A 21,659-nucleotide genomic window follows, 5' to 3' on the forward strand; every position below is an offset into this window, starting at 1 on the left:
ATTTTCTACCCTTCAATGCAGTGATGCGATAGGGTTCACGGTGTTTCTCCAAAATGCATGTTGAAGGTACCTCCCACAATAAGGGCATTAAGAGGTGGGTTCCTACAGTGACGATCAGGCTGGAAGGCTCCACCTTTGTGAACGGGGTTAATGTCCTTACATAAGACACGAAGGGGAATATCCTAGTCCCTCTTGCCCTTTCACCACTGTTCATGTCTTTTGCTCTCTGTGCACACAACATTCTTCCCTCCCACCTTCTGCTCCCTTCCCAGTCAGGACAGAGGCACCTAGTACCCTTCACCAGACATTGATTACCAACACATGCCTTCATCCTTGACTTGTTGGCCTCCAGAGTGTGAGAAATAAACTGTTGCTTATAAATTATCCAGTCTGTCTAAGATATTCTGTTACAGCAGCAGGAGCAAGAATAAGACAAGAGGTTTGGCCATGTAACTGCTTGCAGGTAAATTAATTGGAACTGTAGTTTTATGCTGAGCATGGTGACACACACTTGTAATCCCAGCTTCTCAGAAAGTTGAGGTAGGAGGATTGTAAGGTCAAGGCCAGCCTCAGCAACTAAGACCCTGTCCCAAAATAAAATTTTAAAAAGGAACATGGATTTAGCTCAGTGGTAAGAGCACTTGTCTAGTGTGTGTGAGACCCCAGGTTGAGTTTGTAGTACTGCCAAAAAAAAAAAAAAATGTGATTTTATGCACAATTTCAAAGAATCATTCTTGTAGAGAGGAAGACCATTTTTTTGTCCTTCCCACTTTTTTGATTTGCGGGATGTAGAGAAAGTAGCTGGAGCACAAGGAGTCGTATTAGCCTCTAAGGTGACAGGTGAAGATTCACAGGTGACACGTGAAGATTCACAGGACAGATTCTGAAGTCTAAAAAACTCTGTAATCGTTATGTAAAGAACAACTTCCTATCTTTTTCAAAACAGATTATTTGGTTTTTTTTGTTGTTGTTGTTATTGTTGTTGTTTTGTTTTGTTTTTGGTCACAAACCATTAATTCTAAACTTAATGATTCAGTGTTCAGATACAAACATGCATAAAGGGTTGCAGGAAAAATTGTTAGGGACCATCTAACTTAAAAGATGACTGGGAAGGAGAAAAGATTCCCAGAAGGCAGGGGCAGAAACTTGAAGAATCTGTAATTTTCCAGTTTCAAAAGTGAGGAAATTCACTCAGCAATCAAATCTTATTTCTAGGATTCAGGAACTACATCAGTCTCCAAGCCATTCCTCACTGATGACTTTAGATACTTAAACAGAGTTATTTAAATTTTATTTGATAAATGTTTCTTGGGGACCTAATTTAGCAGATATACTTTCTGTGCTCAGTAAAAACTCATTGTCCTTCACAAACTGGATCCAGTCCTTCTCTCTTGCCTTACTTCCTGAGAAGAGGGAACTGTCTTTATAAAGATTTAATGTGGTAGAAGAGTGGTTTTCAACACATAGTGCCCTGTCTGAACTCTTCGCTGTATCAATTGTCCAAAATTCTCTTTTCTTGGTGCAGTACCTTTCAAAACTCTGTCCATCCTTCTCTGGTGGGACTGAAAATGGGAGGTGTCTGAGTCAGGTAAAGGTTGCTGTGTCCTATAGAGCAAGGTGTAGAGTCCAAGCAGGTGGAGGAGGGCAAGGGCCTGGAACACCTTGTTCAGAAGTAAGTAGGGACTAACAGGCAATGGAGCGCTTCAGAAGGACGCAGATGCTTCATTGAAGGCTTGCCACTGACTAAATCTGGGAGTAATGGAGGTCAAAATAGAAATAATACCAAGAAATTATAATCCATTCAATAAAATAGGAAATAATAAATGCATATTTGCATTTGAATAATGGGTTGCAAATTTTATGAGAACTGGACTATGTGCTTCATTTCAACGACTCTATAAAATCCTAATTGTAAAGGGAAAACAAAGTCTATTTCAGAGGAGAAATCTGCTGGACATTGTCTTTACCTAGTAATCCAAGTAAACACCAACCAGCAATGGGAACATCAAAACTGAGCCTTATGTGATAAGAATCAATGAGAAGAATGCAGCTCCAATTTTGTGGTTCTCTTGCTGGGTATGCATTCCTGAACCAAATCATAGGAAGTTATCTGATAAACCCAAAGCAAGGGACATTCTCCAAAATAACTGGCTTGTAATCTTTAAAATCATTCAAGTTGCATAATGGCACAGTAAGACTGAAGAAGAGTTTTAGGTTAAAGGAGAGTAAGGAGATGGGAAAAGTAAACTCTAGGCTGATTAGCTCTCTTTTCTATAAAGGGCACTTTTGAATCTATTAGCAAAACTTTAGTCTGAAAATTCAATAGTAGTTGGTTGGCTGTATCACTAGACTCTATATTCAGGGTTTCAACCAACTTCCAAAATATTCTAATTAGCTTCTGCATATTAAAGAAAACATTCTACCTTTGACTTTTTGGGATTGATTTCTTTTACATAACATGATAGTTTCCAGTTCCATCCATTTACTGGCAAATGCCTTAAAGTCATTCTTCTTTGTGGCAGAGTAATACTCCATTGTTGTATATATACCATATATTTTTATCCATTGATCTGTTGAAGGGCATCTAGGTTAGGTTCATAGCTTGTCTATTGTGAATTGTGCTACTGTAAACATTGATGTGGCTGCATCACTGTAGTATGTACATATATGAATATACCACAGGGACTCTCACCATCATGTACATCAAGACACTAATTTAAAAAATACTATAAATAAATAACAGAAAGATCAGTTGGGCAGAGGGAAGGGAATGGGGGGAGGTAGATGGGCAGGGTAAGGAAAAGTACTGGGGACTAAATTAGAACAAATTATATTCCATCCTTTTATGATTATGACAAAATGAATTCTATTTTCATGTGTAACTAAAAAGAACCAATTTTAAAAAGAAAAAGATCAAAAATATTCTGAAAAATAAAATTGTATGTATTAACTATGCAGATTTTTTTCTTTTTATTTCCTAAACAACAAACTATAATGCACCTATGCACATAACATTTATATTGGCTTAGGTATTGTAAGTAATCTAGAGATGAAGCAAAGGATTTGTGTAGGCTAGATGCAAATTCTACACCGCGGTTTATAGAGAACTCAGGCATCTTTGGAATTTGGTACCTATCGTGGCACTGGAACCAATCCCCTACGCACACTGAGGAATGACTCTATTAATGTGAAGTGGTTAACATTCTAATTTAGATGTGCGTCCTGTGTGTAGGAAGGGGTACCATTGCAGGACATGTACACAGAGGTTTTGGAGAATGATGGGCCTCATATCCACAAGTTACTCACACATTTTTTTTAAGCAAAATTTTAAAAATCCAATGGCCTTAAAACTTTTCTGAAAGTTTTATACAGTTTTAAAATAAGCTAAGCAGACCAAGTGCGGTGGCACATGCCTGTAATCCCAGTCACTCAGGAGGCTGAGGCAGGAGGATCACAAATTCAAGGCCAGCCTCAGTAACTTAGGGAGGCCCTAAACAACTTAGTGAGCCCCTTTCTCAAGAATCAAAATGCAATCTGTAAAAATAAAAAAAAAAAAAATTTTTAATGTTTAAAAAAAAAAAGAATAAAAATAAATAAATGAAAAGGGCTGAGGATGCAACTTGGTGGTAAAGTGCCTCCGTACCAATAAATAAATAAATGAGTAAATAATAAGCTAAGCAAATGAAAGGAAAAATAAGATCATTATAGATGTTTTGCTTTTCTATTTGCTTCCTTTTCACCCATTGCTGAATCTGACCCTCTTACCTGACTCAGTTCTGTGACTTAGAGACTAGCACAATTATTAAGAGCACAAGATCTAAATTTGTCTCCTATGGGTTTTGCTCTAAGATCCATGGCACATTTTATTTCTATGTGACTCTTGGTCACATATTTAGCAACTTATTATCAGTTACCTCCACTGTAAAAGAAAAAATAATAATGATAGTGTTTTAATTTTGGGCTTCTGGTGAGAATTAGATTGGCACACACTTGCCAGAGGACTCACGCATGGAATGTCACCGTGAACAATAAATCTGTTCTGACCCCTCTAGCTGACTTCTTGTTTCCCTGTGTGTTCTTTAGCTCCTTCAGCCACCTCACTGCTGCTCCACAACTATGACCCTCAAAGGGCCTCGGACATGCAACAATCTCAGCCTCCTCAGGTGTGACTCCTCTCATCTACCTCCAGCTCTGACATTGCAGAATCCCCGGGAGAATGAATGTTAGAAACCCCAGGCAGTACCCAGAGAGCTCTTGTCCTCTCTGCACTCACTTGACACTCACATGCTCCTGATGAGGTACTGTTCTGTCCATTTTCCAAGACAGGAAACAGAATGCAGAAAGGGGAAGTCTTGGTTCGTTTCAATTAGCAAATAAAGAGCATGATCTTGGGACAGTCCTTGTTCAAGTCATATATTCTTTCTACCACATTATGCATCCTTGTGTAACTGTGATTTCTAATCACAGTCAGTGTGACATGGATGTTATGGGCATGCATTCAAAAGTGAGAGCAGGAGAGAGAAAGAGAATAAGAGAGAGAAGTGAAAGTTTAAAAGGCTCTCTGGGGGAACAATCTCTTCAACCTCTTTTAACAATTATGGAGTTCAGAATTTGAGCGCTGTGGATAATGGGAGTCCAACTACAACTGAGAACTAAATAAGAAGTCTGAGATTGACACTTGTATCCATTTCCGTCAGAAAGCTGCAGGTGATGGTGAACACAGAGGAACTTGGCGTCTCTGTGGAGGGAGAGCTCGGGTGAGTCATCAGACGTGGTACTATGGTAACAGAGAACATGAGTGCCCAAGCAATTACTTTCCCAGAACTATCTAATAAGAGTCATGCTTAGCTGAATCTTCTTCATAGAATACATTTAAGCAAATATCTGGTGTCTGCAAGAGGAATTATCGCCTTAAAGTCATTGTGATCTAAATCAGCCAATAATTTTCAAACAGTGCTGTTTATCCCACATAAATCAGACACATATTCCTAGGAAGTGGGAGACAGGCACCTTTTGTAAATAAACAAATGTCCCAGATGATAATAGAGTATCTTTTAAATTGTTTGAAAAGAAGTACCAATTTATACTATCCTTTGGAAATACACAAGTAAAATATGTGTGTTCTTCATCGCAAGCATGTCTTAATTACATCTGTGGGCACTTTTCAAAACAGCGGTGTATAGGGAAAATATTTACTTTTACTCAATTTTCAGTGCATATTTAAAGTCAAAATATTTTCTCTTTCTTTTAAGGGCAATAAGAAAATTAATGTTTTACAAAGCCTTCTCTGGCCCCTCTAGTGTGTTTGAAATTCACACATTGCAATGTTCTATAACAAAAGAAAGTTGTATCCATTCTTACAGATTTAGAACTTTAAGTTCTTCATCTTTATATTTACGGCCAGTATAACACAATGCTAATAGAGATTTCCTGCTGGCAGAGTATCAGGCCTAAATCTGAAAGCACTGTATGATACTCCTTAAAATTGTGAAAAGCAATTACACTGCCAATGCAGGAACCCTATGAACAACTTGGGTTAACCTGGTCCTTTGGTCTCAGACCAATGCCAGTCTCCAGTTTATAGGTGAGCAGATCCCAGAGAATAAGGGGAAACATCAGAGATATCTTTGTAAAGTTTTAGAACTTGGAGTAAATTCTGTTTCTATACATATTCAATCAAAGCAAAAGGGGTAGAGTGAAAGAGAACAACTTCTCTTAAAGAGTGTTGTTCTCCAGTACTGAAATTAAAGACCCCATAAGGAAATGAGAGCTGAACTTCAAAAACTCATGGAATTGACTTTCATAACTAAGATAGTAGAAGGAGCTGATGTGCTTCCAGTAATTGGCATGTCAAGAATGAGGCACAAGGATATAGTTGAAAGTTGTTCCCAGCTGGAGCACTCCAGCTTGGATGATTCCACTCAGTGGGATTATTGCAGCAGGAGCCTACTTCTGGGTCTTTGGGTGGTCTTTCCTCTGTGTTTTCCTATTCCTGGTGCCTCCTGTGTGTATAGGTTTCCTCTTATAAGGACATCGGTCAGATTGGATTAGGGTTCACCCAAAGGGCCCCAATTCAACTTAATCACCTCTTCATAAACCTCTAAATAGTCACCTTCGGAGGTACTGAGGGTTAGAACTTCAACATGTGAATTTGAGAGAGGCACAATTCAGCTGTAACATGCTATTTGTTACTTTCTCTATACCAAGGAGTTTGCTAAGTGCTTTTCTAATATAGTAGAATAGTGAACACCTACAAGGTTGTCAGTAAACATTAGCCAAGAGCTTTACATGTGTTAGATTATTTAAATCTCACAACATGTTTATGTAGATCAAGCAATATACTGTCTATAGAAAAGAAAGCAACCGAAGGGAAGTTAGGTGAAATTTCCTTGCTTTCCTACTTAAGAATGATTCAGGGGGAATTCTAATACAGACAGTAACATCTGAGCCAGTTCTACATTTATAATCTCGTCACTGCATGTGTAGAACTACATGATCATCTATCTCTGTATCTAGGCTTTTCAAATATCCCAGTGATGGGAGACTTCCAATTAATGTCCATGTGTTTCTAACTCTACTCTTCCTATAGTTCATGGGGATATGTGTAAAATGACTAAAGAATAAACTGCATATAGCAAAGCATATATATATGTATATATATAATTATAAATGCATACATCTTTAAACATATGGTGAGATACATATATGTATATATTTATACATAAGATTTAGCTGTTTTGTAAAGTGACTAAATTATTTTCACAGTGCGGAACTTGTTCTTTTTGGTGAATCTTATTGTTGCTTTTTAATTACAGGAATTAAAGGACAACTGAAGTCACTATAAAAGGAGACAGTTGCTAACATGCATTGAGGATTTTCTGTGGCAGGACCTCAAACATTTATTTGCCTCCATTCTCCCTGCAAATTACAGAGGCTCAGTCCTTTACTGATAAGAACACCGATTCCTGGAGACATTAAGTCACAAATATCTGCCTTAGAGAAATTAACCGATATTTGCAGAGTCTCCCATGAGATCCAAAATAGTCAGATTAAGGAAGTTGGTTCCTGCCAGAGTGGATGAGGATTTCACTGCCCTTGAAAAGCTGTCCTGTGACCTCTATCATGAAAAGGATAGTCAGAGTCCAGCACTAAGAGGGAGCTACAGATTAAATGAATAACCCATCAAACATGTTGCTACAGTTTGAATGACTTTTGCCCATATTCAGATGTTGCCTGTGTGATCCTGTTAAGGTTAATTAAGAGTGTGTGAAAGCTCCTTCCTTGTGAATGGGATTAAGTTATTACCAAAGGGTCTTCATACACCCCATTCTGCTAACTCTGTTTTCTACCTTTTGCCACGTGAGGACATGGCATTCCTCCCGGTGTGCTGATAAAGTAAGAAGAACATTGCAGATGTTGCACCTTGACCTTGGACTTCTTAGCCTCCAGAACTATGAGAAATAAATTGCTCTGCTTTGGGAGTTATCTACACAGTGTATGGCATTCTGTCATAGAAACAAAAATGTAATAAGAGAGCCATTAATAAGTTGGAGATCACAAATCAGAGAGGTTGCAATTTCAGAAATTTTAATTACTGGCTACCAAACTTCATGGTATATATGCATCAGCTGAGATGCTTATTAAAAATATTGTCCCTGTCTCTTCTTTCAGAAAATCATATCTAGTGAGTTTTGTTAGTGACCATAAATTCACATGCTTTAAGAATCACATACCCCTGGTAAATACCTCAATAATTGGTTCAGTGTATTAGTCAGTTTTCAAGGTACTATAACAAAGTATCTGAATAAGGCAACTTTATATAGAAAAGAAGTTTATTTAGCTCAGGGTTCTGGAAACATTAGGGCATGATATCAGTATCAGATTGGCCCTGGTGAAGGATTTATGCCAGATAGAATCCCAATTAGGAGCACAGGTGAGAGGAAGAGATCACGTCACCAGACAGGAAACCAGAGAGTGACTCAGGGATCAGGCTTGTTCTGGAATAAGAACTGATCCCTAATGACCTAAAACTCTCTTAATAGGCCCCACCTCTTAAAGTCCCACCACCTGTCTTGGTGCCACATTAAGGATCAAGCCTTAATATTACAATTAATATTACAAATATATATTTTACCTTACTAGAGTCAAATGAAAAGTCACTTTAGAAATCTTTGCTATGGCCCAAATACCCAGAGAGTTCAATTAATTGGTATGAGATGGGATCTAGGAATCAGACTATTTTTACATTTCTCCAAATATTTTCAAAGGATAGCCAAGGAATAAGAACCGCCACTGGACTCTTACATATTATAAATGGCATTAGGTGGTTCTCAAAGACAAAACTAATTCTCCCAAAGAAGGGTTCCCAGTTAGACTGTTGCTCTTGAAGATGCTTTCTTCCAAGTTAAGAACTACTTTCTTCATTGATGATATACCACCTCCAAAATATGATATTGTACTACTAAAAGATATTAATTTTAAATTCATTCTATGCAACAAGTTACAGACATATACATAGTTTTTGATAAAAGGGAACTGAGAGAAAAATTTGAAGAAAGTTCAGAGAAAGTGAAATTGATTAGAGGAGATTAGAAAAGCAAAGAAAAAGAAACAAAGTTGGAAGAAACAGTAAGTGTTACAATGTTTCAGGTTGAGTTAATTCCTATGCATCATGTTATTTAATGTTTGCAATAATACTATGATAAGCACATTGTTGCATACATTTTACCTGTGAGAAGTGGACCAAATTCACAGAGAATGTAAAGTGACCCATTAGGAGTAGAATCCAAAGCTCATGGCATTGCTCAGTGGTCATCATATTGTAAGACATTATGTTGAAGTGTATTCTCAGATGAATGGATGTTGAACTGTATTCCCATGAGACTTTTCCATGGAAGGAAGAAAGTTGGTCTTTATGATACCAGATATGAAGAAGAAATTCACTGGTATCAAAGTGAAAGAGAAGAACTGCCGGTGGAGAAGTAAAGGATCTGAAGTAAGATAACAGTTACCCAGATGGGAAGCCCACATCCTTCCCTCTACCTCACTCCGGGGAAGAACTATTCTCCTTGAGATCCAGATTCCAGCAGGGCATGTGACACGCATGATGTTTACAGATTCTTGCTTTGTTTTTGTTCTAGTTGCTCACTCGACAGTTGCTTTCCTACAGATAAGCAGTGTGGTGAGCACTCTCCCAAATATTGAGACCACACCATATGATCTCTGTCCTTACAGAGTCACCACCATAATCAAGAGGATGGAGGGACACATTAATGTAATGGGGTTTTATGATGACAATAAGTGAAGCCATTGATCTGAGGAGAGGAATGACAAGGTCAAAGGAAAGAAGGAAGAAAAAAATATGAAGAAAACAAGTTGATTTCATAAACACAAAACAGCTATATCGAGGAAAAAACTTTGAGACTGAAAATCAGTGCCTGATAGATTGTACTCTCCACAGAGAACCCACCTTCTCCAATTCCTCTTGACTTTTTTGTCTTGTAAAGATGAAGAGCCAATAGCTTGTTAAGCCTTATTGATGACCATAGAGTGAACCTTCACCTCTCCACACTTCCACTTAATCCCTCAAAAAATTCCCAATGGAGGAGAAGTGCTTTGTAAACCACCTATTTTCCTCTGAGTGCTATCATTATGGGTCAATTTATTTGAAAGTGTTTCCTAAAAAACATAAACCACTAACTAATAGGGATCTGCCCATCAATAGCAGAAATCCTAGGGTAACTATTTAGCAGTGCTGAAAATAATACACAATGTGCATGCACTTCTTTTTTTCCTCTTCTAGTCTGAATGTTATTTTTCTGAAAAATAACAAAATACAGGTAGACTTTTTTAGGTTCATTGAGTAGCTCTATTTTTTTTTTTTTTTTTTTTTTTAATTCCAGGAATTATTTTTGCTGGCTATTCCGGTTGGTTGAGGCTACTGAAGAATATAGGGAAATTAGTAAGTCTATCCCTTCTGGTTTGTCCTGAGGCTTCAGCCAGAGTGCACAAGACCCTCAAATATTTGCTGTTCACCTATGCATGTCTCAGGGAATCAACTCCAAAAATATGTATGTGTTTATACATCTTTATTTCAACATATTTTTACTTTGATTGATTTTCACATTTTTCTTCTGAACTTGATGACTTGGAAGTAAAATGAGCTTGGCACTGACCACTTGATATTAAAGAATGTACTGAACACTTGCTCTTAAGAGAAAATTGGATCCGTGATGTGACTATTTTTATTTAATGTCAGCTATTCACAACTTGTTACGATCTGCTTTTCTTAAGACTCTGCAGTTATGCTTATAGTGAAAATTCATTCTTGGTTTTTGGTGTATTCTTATACAGAAATTCATCTGTAAATTACCTGCAGTTTTCCTTTGATACTGGGTTAATTTCCCATATAAATTTCTAATGCCATGATATGATTTACTCATCATTATACATTAAAAATTAATAAGAAATTAGTAGTGACTGGATGCTGTCCATAGTTTAGTTAACAATATCATACCAATTTCAATTTCATAGTCTAGATATTGTGTTAAAGTTATATGAGATATTACCATGGGAGCATTTTAGGGAAGGATACACGGATTCTGCATTACTCAGCTTTGAGTTACTATAACAAAATACTTGAGGTAACTAATTCACAAGAGAAAAGATTTATTTAGCTCAGAGTTCTGGAGGTTCAAAGGCATGAGGCCTGCTTTGACTCAGTTCTGGGGAGGCCAGCAGGTATTGGCAGGAGCATGTGTAGGATGCGTGCTCCCATCTTGATCCAGGAAGCAGAGACCTCAGTCTCTTCTTGTGCTTCCCACAGCCTCATTTTATTTGCCTCTAAAATGTCAGTCAGTAGTAGACTGAGGTTTGAAATTAAATGAGAAAATATATCTGATGAACTTTGCCTAGAAAAGCTGCTAAAATATAATGAGCCATTAATTACACAAGCTAAAACCAACATCAGCAAGGAAGATCTGTGTTGAAATGTTTACATGTTTCTCTACCACACATGCTGAGCCTTAGGCAAAAACTGTGCTTTAAGGTGTGATTTTCTGGGCTTCCTAATTCCCTACACACTTATGTTCCCAATAATGGTTTAGAGATGGTTGGAGGTTAAGTTACTGATACCTGGAAAAGAAAACGAATCTCTCTTCTGCCAACTGCCTGTTGTAATATCTCTCTAGTGGGATGCTCAGTCCCACTGACCACAGGATCAAGACCCAGACATGTTAGCTAAATAGATTATCAGTCCAAGGCCCTTTGATAATGCAAGAGGATAATCATTTATGTGTCCTCCTTCACAATTAAAAGAGATAATCCATTGTAATTAAACAGTCCATTGGATTTCATCTTTCAAATTGAAAGCAAGCCCTCTAACTTTATAATCTGAAGAGCCAAGGAATAACATTATTCCCTTCATCATAATGTAACAACACGGTAAAGTACCCTTTTGAAAACTAACACTAAAGCTTCCTCATGTTAGATTTTCTTTTGTTTTGTTTTTATTTGTTTCTTATCCAATATTGAGAAGGCCAGAACATTTCTAATGACTATTGTCATTATGAAGAGATTTATCTGAAAAGTGCTTCTGAAGCTGTATCTCATGCAAACCAGGAATCCTAGCTAAATCAATCTAACATCGACCCTAAAAATCATATTTGTAAAAGGTTGATGAATTAATGCAAATATGTACAACCTATTTAATATATTTTTAAAATAAACTAACCCTCTCAAAAGAATGGACCCATTCTCTTCTAAGTCAATATGAAATCTCATCCCTCTGTTTATAAGTTTCAGAGTCTTGTTTGCATTATCAAATCTCCATTGTTCAGTATAAGCCACAGAGTAGTGGTTGTAGGTTAAAAACTGATGTGGTACCAAGATGCATTTGTTCTTTCCAGATATATGGAGATCAATTCTAAATGCATATTTTGGCCTTGATTTCCATAACTGTTCCACATACATTGACAACCATCTTCCCAGGTTTTAAATGCATGGGTCATTGATGAATAAAATGAGAGAGGAGCTTCCACCTAAACAAAGGAATGATGACGACACACAAAACACGTGATATTTTATATTTCCCCTTATTAATACTGGCGTTGTCTCACCCAATGAACGTGATTTTATCAGGGAATCCTAAAAAAGCTGAGACATCTAGAAGTAAAATGATCATGTACAAAAGTCTTGTACAGAAGTCTTTACATGGTAACAGTGGGAGAAAAGTTTCTTTTCTGATAGGTAATCCCTTTGACAATAACGAAATCATATTTTCAAAATTGTTCATAACTCTGGCTTATTTTCAGTGAAGCCGATCGAGTCACTAAGATGTTGAAACCTATGTAGAGCCTCAATCTACGCTTTTCCACTTATTTCCTGAGAGAGCTCAATAAGTCATTTAGCACCTGAGTTCACAATTTCATTTGGAAAATGAAGGAAATTTTAAAAGTTTTCCAATTATTATGTTGATAACATGATGCCAGGGAGCAAAACTGTTTTGTAGCTACACTTAGCATGTGAAGCTATGACACCTTTTTCCCCTCGAATGATATTAAAATTGGTTGCCTGTCAGATTGTCAGGATGGTTTCAATGTGTCATCTCTAGCATATTCGTTTATGTCCTTGGAACCTAAGGATCACATGAGAGACCTAAAGGGCTAAATGAATTCAAACATCAGAGGCTCCAATTAAAGACGTGTGGGTGGAGGGAGCTAGGGGTCTGACATATCAGCAAGTGTCTTGTGCTATCTCTGTTTCTTCCTGTCAGGTGGTGAGTTCCAGCATGTGATCCTCCACTGGTCCATCATGGTGACTTCTCTAGGCTACAGTGAACCCTCTATAACCCAGACATTGGAGAAATATCAGGTGAAGATGTGGGGGGTAGAGGCTGGTAATGTCCTTTCACCAGTACATTATTTCACCTAAGATTCCCCTTACATAATCCTGCAAGTTCCTCTTACCTGGTACAAGGGTTTTATTTGCCCTGGATGGCTCCATAATCAATATCCAGGACAGCCCTCTCCAGTGATTAGTTTATGTTTTCTGCTTCTTTTTTTCTCTAGAAACACAAATGTTTCTCTCACCAGCATAAGTTTCTTTGCTAATTTTGGGCTCAGCTTAAAAAAAAAAAAAAAAAAAAGATTATATTTTAACAGTCGCAAATGATGTAATTGAAGAGGTAGAGATTAGCATTTTTCTTTTTTCCTGGAAAACAACTAAATGGTCTCTAAAGTGATCCCATTTTGATTTAAAAAGAGAGACATATTTTATATGGTGACCACTATTACCCTTACCTTCCTTTCTCATAGGAATCATCCTAATTTCATAGGAAAAGATTTAGGTGTAATGGTTAATTTTATGTATTTACTTGAGTGTGTCATGGTGTCCATATATTTGATCAAACATTGTCCTGGAGGTTTCTATAAGAACAATTTTGGATTAAAATGACATTAAAATCACCAGACTTTTATTAAAGCACATTGCTCTCCACCATGTGGGTGGGCATTTTTCAATCAGTGGATGGTCTTAACAGAACATATACTTACCTTCACCAGACAGCAAGGAATTCTGCCAGTTGGCTTTCCTTGGATGCAAACCCCAACTCTTGTCTCAGTCTCCAGCTTGCTCTTCTACACAATTTGATTTTGGACCTCACAAGTCTACTCAATTCTTTGAGGTAATTTCTTAAAACAAATTGAGATATGTATATAAAGAGAAGTAGAAACATAGAAAGAGAGAGAGAGAGAGAGACAGAGAGACAGAGAGAGACAGAGAGACAGAGAGAGACAGAGAGAGAGAGAGACAGAGATCCTGTTGTTCTTTTTCTTTGGAGAATCCAGATAAGACTCAAGAGTTCACAGTTCTTTACCCTATGAGCAGATATCAAATTAAATCTTTACCTGGACTCACTGCTATAGACTAACACACATTTTATATCCAAGATACCTGGCTTATTATTCATCAAACTAAATATTCTTGCCGATCAAGTGCAACTCATTCTTCTGAGATAGAATTTAGTCTTGTAGCCTACTTGTACATGGTCTTTGCAAACTTATTCCCCACTGTCCCCATATTATGCACAGGTGCAGTCCCATACCTGCTTTCTCACATCTGAATATTTTCCCAGGCACCTGAGAATTAGTTTTGAAGCTCTGCAGATGAAGATGGGACTTTAACAGAGATGCTCCGCTTTCACACACCTTAACTCTTAGCAGTGATTTTTTTTTCTTTTTTTCTTTTTTTGCTCTTTTTAGATATACATGACAGTAGAATGTATTTTGGCATATTGTACATGCATGAATTCTTCCAGTAATGTACATGAAGTATAACTTCTTCTAATTAGGATCCTATTCTTGGGATTGTGCATGATGAAGATTTACCCTGGTCATATGTTCAAATACAAGGATAGGAAAGTTATGTCCGATTAATTCTGCTGTTCTACTGTCCTTCCTATTCCCCCTCCCCCCCCCCCCCCATTAACTGTAATTTAAAGTTCCATGTGGTTAAGGGATGCCCCATTCCATGTGGAGGTAACCAGGAACCTACTCAAACTGCCCTGAAGTTCACAAAATTAAGTGCATCTTTATGATTTTATTTTTTCACAAATCCAAATTTCTATTTGCTCATGTCATAATTTAACCTAATTTGGGGGTGTGAAGTAATGTGTTTGTTAAGTAAATGATGTCTCATGGCCCTGCAGGATTAAAGTGGATTTGTTTGTTCTAATTTTCATAGATTTAATCTTAACAAAAGAAGGTTTTTGCCCTCACTAAATTGACTAGAAAGGTAGGTAATACAAGCTATTATGTAGGTGATAGCTTCCTATACAAGGAAAAGTGGGTTAAAGCTATTGATTGTATTTCAGAGTAAATACCCTCTGTAGGCCTCAAGTTCCTCTAGCCCTATTGATGCACATCATAAGACTAACAAAGTTGAGTAAGCTATAAAGAAGAATGAAATTCTGGCATTTGCTGGTAAATGGATGGAGTTAGAGAATATCATGCTAAATGAAATAAGCCAAACCCAAAAAGTCTAAGGCCAAAGGTTGAATGTTTTCTTTGACATGCGGAAGCTAATTCACAATGGGGGGGATAGGGAAGAGTTTCTTTATATTAGGGAGGGGAGGGAAGGGAGGGAAGGGGTATGGAAGAAGGAATAATAGTAGAGTGAAACAGACATTATTACCTCATGCACATGTATAACTGCATGACCAATGTGATCCTGCAATATGTATAATCAGAAAAATAAGAGATGATACTCTATTTGTGATCCACCAAAATATATAAATGCATTTCACTGTCATGTACAACTAATTAGAACAGATAAAATTTTTTAAAAAATTTTAAAAAGACTAACAAAGGTTTTCTTCAGTTAAATAAATACACCACCTAAAAAGTGGGTAAGTCATGCTAAACTTGTGTGTTGGTTAGATGATTCAAGATTTTCTTCACTTTTCAAAATTATTTCAACACTAAACTATTTAAGCATGTTATTCTTAACCATATTTGAACCAAAGGATAATATCAAATATTTTGTTGTTTTCAAAGTTGCTTTCCCGTAATGGGTGTCCATATCTTTGCTCTTGAATTTCACCAATTCCATAGTTGTCTTAGTGATAACTTGCTGAAATTTTTCATGAAGAAAAAAAAAATATTTGAGTGCTTCACAAAACCACTAAAATAAAGATTATCTGCATGCGTTTTTTTTCCTAAAATGATTTTTGCACATTGTGGAAATAACTCTTTTTTTTTTTTTTTTTTTTTTTTGGTTGTTTGCAGTTTTTGGGGTACTGGAGATTGAACCCAAGGGCCTTTACTACTGAGCAAAATCCCTAGTCCTTTCTCATTTGTATTTTGAAACAGGGTTCCACTAAGTTGCTGAGGCTGGCCTTGAACTTGAGATCCTTCTGCTTCAGTGTCCTGAGTGCTAGGGTTACGGGCATGTGCCACAGCATCCAACAGAAATAACTCATTATTGGTGTTTATTTGTATGACATGAAATGTTATTATCAAAATAGGATTAAAAAATTAGAAAGCATGGTTTCTGAAGGCCTAAAGGCATGAGAGATCAGATCATATATTTACTTTATTAAAAATACAAGTTAATAGCTTGATTTTCACAATGAAGAATAGATACACGGACTAAAATTCTCCCTGTAATATACAGTAGAAGTGAATAATGAAATCCTTTCTTGTAAACTGGTCTGATGTATGGAGTTACAGATAGGAGAAGGTGGCAACAATATGTAAGACTTTGACATTAGGAGCCGTGAAGAGGAGCATTATTTTTTTTCCAGTTAGTCATTCCAAGTCAGGAAAATCCTTTCCTAAATTTATTTACTTTATTTCTTCATGAAAGAGTAATAAACAAACAGTTTGTTGCACCATGTTTCCCACTATCATCGTCATTTATTCAAAATTTTTAAAAAGACAAGGAAGCCACATATTTTGAACCACACACACAACAGAACACTACTTAGTACTAACTGTGTATTTATAGTTTGTATTCCCCACTGGCCTTTATACCCATTGTGACGATGCCATTATTGAGAGAGAAAATTTCCAGAGAGGTATCCTAGTGGGCATGTACCAGAGCATTGTAAGACCTACACTGAGTATCTGCTCTATCCCTGGGAGCGCTCCATTTGAATTATACTGGCAGATACACAGGGATATACTGTCTTACCAGTGGGCAAATCAAAGTTCAAAGAAGTTTAGAAACATGTTCATTTATATTTTACTTAATAAATACTACTGAGAAACTCGTTTTTAATTTGATAGTACAAGTCATTAAATTGCAAAGACAAATTTCCAGAATTTTTTGACATTTAAAGTCAAGTGAAGGAAGCAAGTATTGATCAAATAATCCCCAAATAAATGAATAATGAAAAGATGATAAAAAGTGCTGTGGAGGAAAAGAATGCCATTCTATGAGAGCATATAATAATGAAACTTGACTGAGTCAAATGGACCATGGAAAAGCTTTCGCCAAGAAAATTATCATTAAGATGAGGTGTGAAAAAAAATGTGGATTCTAGGATGGGAGCCAAGAATAGTTGGACTGGTTCAAGCCCTGCCAAGAGTTTGCTATGTCATTAGAGAATTATTTTACGATTTTTAGAAAACAAAATAAACCAAACCGAACCAAACAAGGTCTTAGCAGGGTTATTAAGGTCTGCTTCAGTTCTAACAAAGAGCCAAACATATTTTATATAGTGACTGACACTTTACTCCTTATCATATGAAGGAGCAAATAGGGATCCTACCGCCTCTTCTAGTTAAGATGTCTGGGCAGAAACAAGTCTCATGGGCTTCACTATTACAATTTAAAAAATTGACTCATGTATTCTTAGCGATGGCCACTGAAGAGGTATAGACCATCTCATTCTTTGTGAACAAATATCTGGCACTTTGTTCCTAAGTCTGCAACAAAGGAGATGCTAGTTGACATTTTGATGCGCCTCAATACTTTTACAATACCAAAATATCTCTTCAAAACATCCTATGCTCTTCTCACTCTTTAGGGGAATGTGCTGGCTAAATGATTTCCTTCTTTCTAAGCAAAACTATTCAAAAGGTGCAGGGCATGTGAATAGACTACCTGGAACAAGGTATGAAAAGACAGCCAGAACTACAGGAGATCAGAAGAATAAAAGCAAGGTATTCACCACACCATAACCAGCAACATGTCCCCCTGAGCCAACCTGGCTTAAGGTCCTGACCCTACTCCACCTGGAGAAATCTCATCTGCAAATGAAAGATGCTTCTGAGCCTGCCATAGCACTAAAGATATGTCTTTGGGTAAGATCCAGGAGGTAGTGAAATCAGGAATCATAAATTCCGTGGGTGCTTATGCCTCCTAACAGAGAAAAATACGGGAGCCTCTGAGTGTTGCAACTATTTCCATCTGTTCTCTTTATGTGTAACTGATGTAAGAAATTAGTGACTGCCAGAAGTCACTTGGTTTGCAATTACAGTGTTTAATGATATTAGTATAAACTAGGAAAATGAGCTAGTCTATTCTAGAAAGGAAAGCACAAATGAAGGTGAAGTCAACTTTTGAGATGCTATATCACTTATGACATCTTTTCTCATTACCTGAAGCACAGGAATGTTCACACTTTACTTATACAGCAGATGGAAAATCCCTAAGACCTGCTGATACAAGACGAAGGGATCTTTCACAAAATGTTCCGGATCCTGTTGATGGGCTGTAGGAGTGACTTTCTCTCATAAGGATCAAATGAGTAGGTGAAACAGAGTTAACAATAACAAAACCAGTCCTATTACAAGTTAATCTTTAACCCCCAGTACTTGTTCATGTATCAAAATGAGGTGCTATGATATCTGTCCTTGTTTTAAGTCTGAATCCAGAGGCCAAACATCCTGCAGGTCTGACTTTCACTAAGCCTCCCAAACAGCAATAGAGCCTTCATGTTTATCAAATACTACCTTCAATGAGCCATTCCTGAAAAAAAAGGAGGCAGAAAAATCATCTGTGGCATGGACTTACTAATATCTTCCCTGAATAATGCATAGAATGATGATATGTGGAAAAGTCACAGAGGTTGTGAATGGTCTAGGTGAACCAAGTCGAATACAAATATAGGTGGTCAAAACATGTGGATTTTCCTAAAGCACAAACACAGAGTTTCTTTTACAGAAATTTTTTAGTTGACAATAAAGAAAAACAAAATCTACAAGATAAGCAACTGTTTAAAATTTTTGTTTGTGGGAGGTGGTTGGATTCTAGCAGAAATGTATGCATTTTGGAAAAAAACTGGGTATGAGTTTGAATGCCCAATCTGTCACTTACTAACTGTTTCACTTACTTAAATCCCTTTGAGAAGCCATTTAGTCTTCTCAAAGTCAAAAATTCCTATTGGCAAAAGAGAAATTCCAACTATCTCATTATACCACAGTATATATGTTCATATGAATATGAAGACTCTGACTTGCAATGGGTGATTTAAAGCCTGGTCTTTCTCTTTATTCAAGTTCTAAACTTTTAAAAAGACTTACTATTTTAAGGTTCACTGAAAATCTAAGGAAAATATTCTTATAAAAATTATAGACTAATAATGTCTTTACCATACATTTCTGAAGGTCCCCAGATGGTGTGTTGCCCATAATGGACCCATGAATTGTCAATGGCTTGGGCACTGTTGAGAGACACTAAGAAGGTGAAAGACAGAAGGAATGTTTAGAGTGTTCCAAAACTTCTTCAGAAAAATCAAGTACAAATGCGCACACTATCTCCTATTAAAACATTTAATAAAACATATTTCTTGGAGTCTAATTGTGTAGCAACCAACACAATCCTTAAGAAATGAATTCCTAGAATGTATAACCATAATAGAAAAACAGATGTGCATATTAGCGGCAAAACATTTGATTCTTCTGCACTTATGTTAGTATTATCAAAGCTATGGGTTATTGCCTTGTGTTCCCAAATTTAACAGCTCCCCTGATTCTGAATGCACAGAGCATCTGCATGTGATAGAGAACTTTGATATCACAAAATCAGGCACTTCTGGACTCCTAAACTAATATGTGGTATTTTGTTGATTTCTTCAGGCACATCATCCTCTGAAACCTCCAGATACTAAAAATACCCTAATTGTACATCTCCCCTACTTAGTTCACTTAATGCAAAAATCCCTTCAATCATCATTTTATTTGGAGTTTTTATGTGAATAAAATATTAGGAGAAATTATCTTTATATACAACTTAGTTTCACATTTATTACAATTAATGATTATATTATCAGTATCCATAGCTTCTGCAGTTTTGCTCAACATACTAATGCAGGAAATTATACATAGTTATTTTTAGCTGTCCTTTGATGAAAATATTTCTGAGGAAATGTTTATTTTAAAGTATTAAAATTATTTTTAGAGTAAATAATTCTAACAAAGCCTTGATATTCCTGACACTCTTCTAAACTTAAGGGTACATTTTAAAATATATCTTTAGCAAATAATGGAAGGAAAATAACTATAACAAAGTCTTTGAGGAAGAAAGGCATGAAGTTTTAGATTAAACTGGAATCATGCATATTTAAAGGTGATTTAAATCAATGATATATAATAAACTATCCTTTTTTAACTCATAAGCAAAATATAATTCTTACAATAATTTCACCATCAAAGATACCATTTTTTGGTCAAACTGAGTTATGGAAGCTAAGGTGTGCAACGAGTCACTTGTATCATTAAGGGTTAATCGTACATAGAGGTTAAGTTGAATATAAAATTGCATTTGGAGCTCACAGACACTTTAACAAATAGGTGTCTTTTGAACACAGCCATTACTAATATGTTTGTTTCACATTAAGGATATCAGGCTGCAAAGGACCTCTGAATAGAAAAAGCAGTTCTCATTGGAACACTATGCTTTCCATTGAGAAATAAAGTCTCCCATTACATCTTTCATCTCCCACATAGCGTAGGGCAGATTTTGCTGTGCATTAATCTTTTAAATTACCAATGGGACTGATCTGTATGAGGGTGGAGAACCATTTGTAGATGAGAGCTGAATAGTCCTTCTGAGGGCATGCATATGCTTTCCAGGACTCAGAGTCAGAAACAGTGCAAGTTAAAAGCAATACAGAAATCCAAACACATGAGTTTTGCCTCCATCCCTGCCAGGGGTCAGGAGAAGATGGCGTCCCAGAATATTTCAGATGTGGCACCATGGAGGAATGGGATTTCCAGTGGACTGCGGCCACCAGTTTGGTTTTTGTTTTCATTTCTTATAGTTTAGCTTCCCTACTTTTTTATTCTTTCATATTTATTTCTGTAAATTAATATACTAACATATATGTTAATTGTATATACCACCAACTATATATCAAGACTTTTGCTAAGAGCCATGGATTTAGAGATGGTTGAGAAAAAATAATTGCCACAAGACTTGTGTTGCAGGGACTTGCAAGTAGATTACTAGACACCAGGATGGTAATAGCTCTGATAGAGATAGGAAAATTGCAATGCAAACTCCAGAAAGGGGCTAGCTAACTCAGGTAGAGAGTGAAGGAGGTTTTGGAAGACTTGTGAGTAGAAGTGATTTTTTTTTTTTTTTTTTTTTTTTTTTTTTGCGGTACTGGGGATTTGAACCCAGTTGGCAAGCACTCAACCAACTGAGCTATATCCCCAGCCCTAGAAGTGAATTTTTTTAAATGTCAAGCATTCTCTGGAGATTCCCCTGGGAGAGCCATAAGCAGCCTACTCTGGAGAGAGAGATTTTCTCAACTACTACTCTGCCATCATTCCATAAGTAACAAATGGCAGCGGAAAACTAATCACATAGGCAACAAGTTGATGGTACCTTGTCCAATGAGTGTAACAAACCATATGGGACTCACCCTTGCGAGAGGGATTAGAAAAGGTAAAGGACACATCCTGAAAGAGATTACATCTGATTTAAATACTCAAGTATAGTGGTCTGTAAAGGAGAAAGGGAAGTTTATTCCAGAAAGAGATTTGAGAGAACTGGATATGTTTGTCTCTTTTTTTCTAAAAAGTGCATCCAAAGTTCTGTTTCTGTTAGGGAATATTAAAACCAATTATTAGATTTTACTGTGAATCAACACTAGAAAGTGTCTCAGGGAATATATTTAGATTTAATGGGAAAAGGACAATACATTCTGGACT

At 36.7% G+C, this 21,659-nt stretch overlaps 1 protein-coding gene across 6 annotated transcripts in view; it reads right to left on the reverse strand.

Moving 5' to 3' along the window:
- Positions 1-21,659, reverse strand: part of LOC306648174 (uncharacterized protein) — a 53,442-nt gene that overhangs the window by 7,137 nt on the left and 24,646 nt on the right. For 5 of the 6 annotated variants that reach the window (XR_013760320.1, XR_013760321.1, XR_013760322.1 and 2 more), the window contains one exon: positions 8,125-13,688. The exons of the other annotated variant lie outside the window; for it this stretch is intronic. The gene's annotated coding sequence lies outside the window, so the exon portion shown is untranslated. Of the gene's footprint in view, positions 1-8,124; positions 13,689-21,659 lie in introns of those variants that run through there. 6 annotated transcript variants of the gene reach the window in all.

Source organism: Sciurus vulgaris (genome assembly GCF_902686455.1).
Source record: "Sciurus vulgaris genome assembly, chromosome: 17".
In the NCBI taxonomy this organism is placed as follows: domain Eukaryota; kingdom Metazoa; phylum Chordata; class Mammalia; order Rodentia; family Sciuridae; genus Sciurus; species Sciurus vulgaris.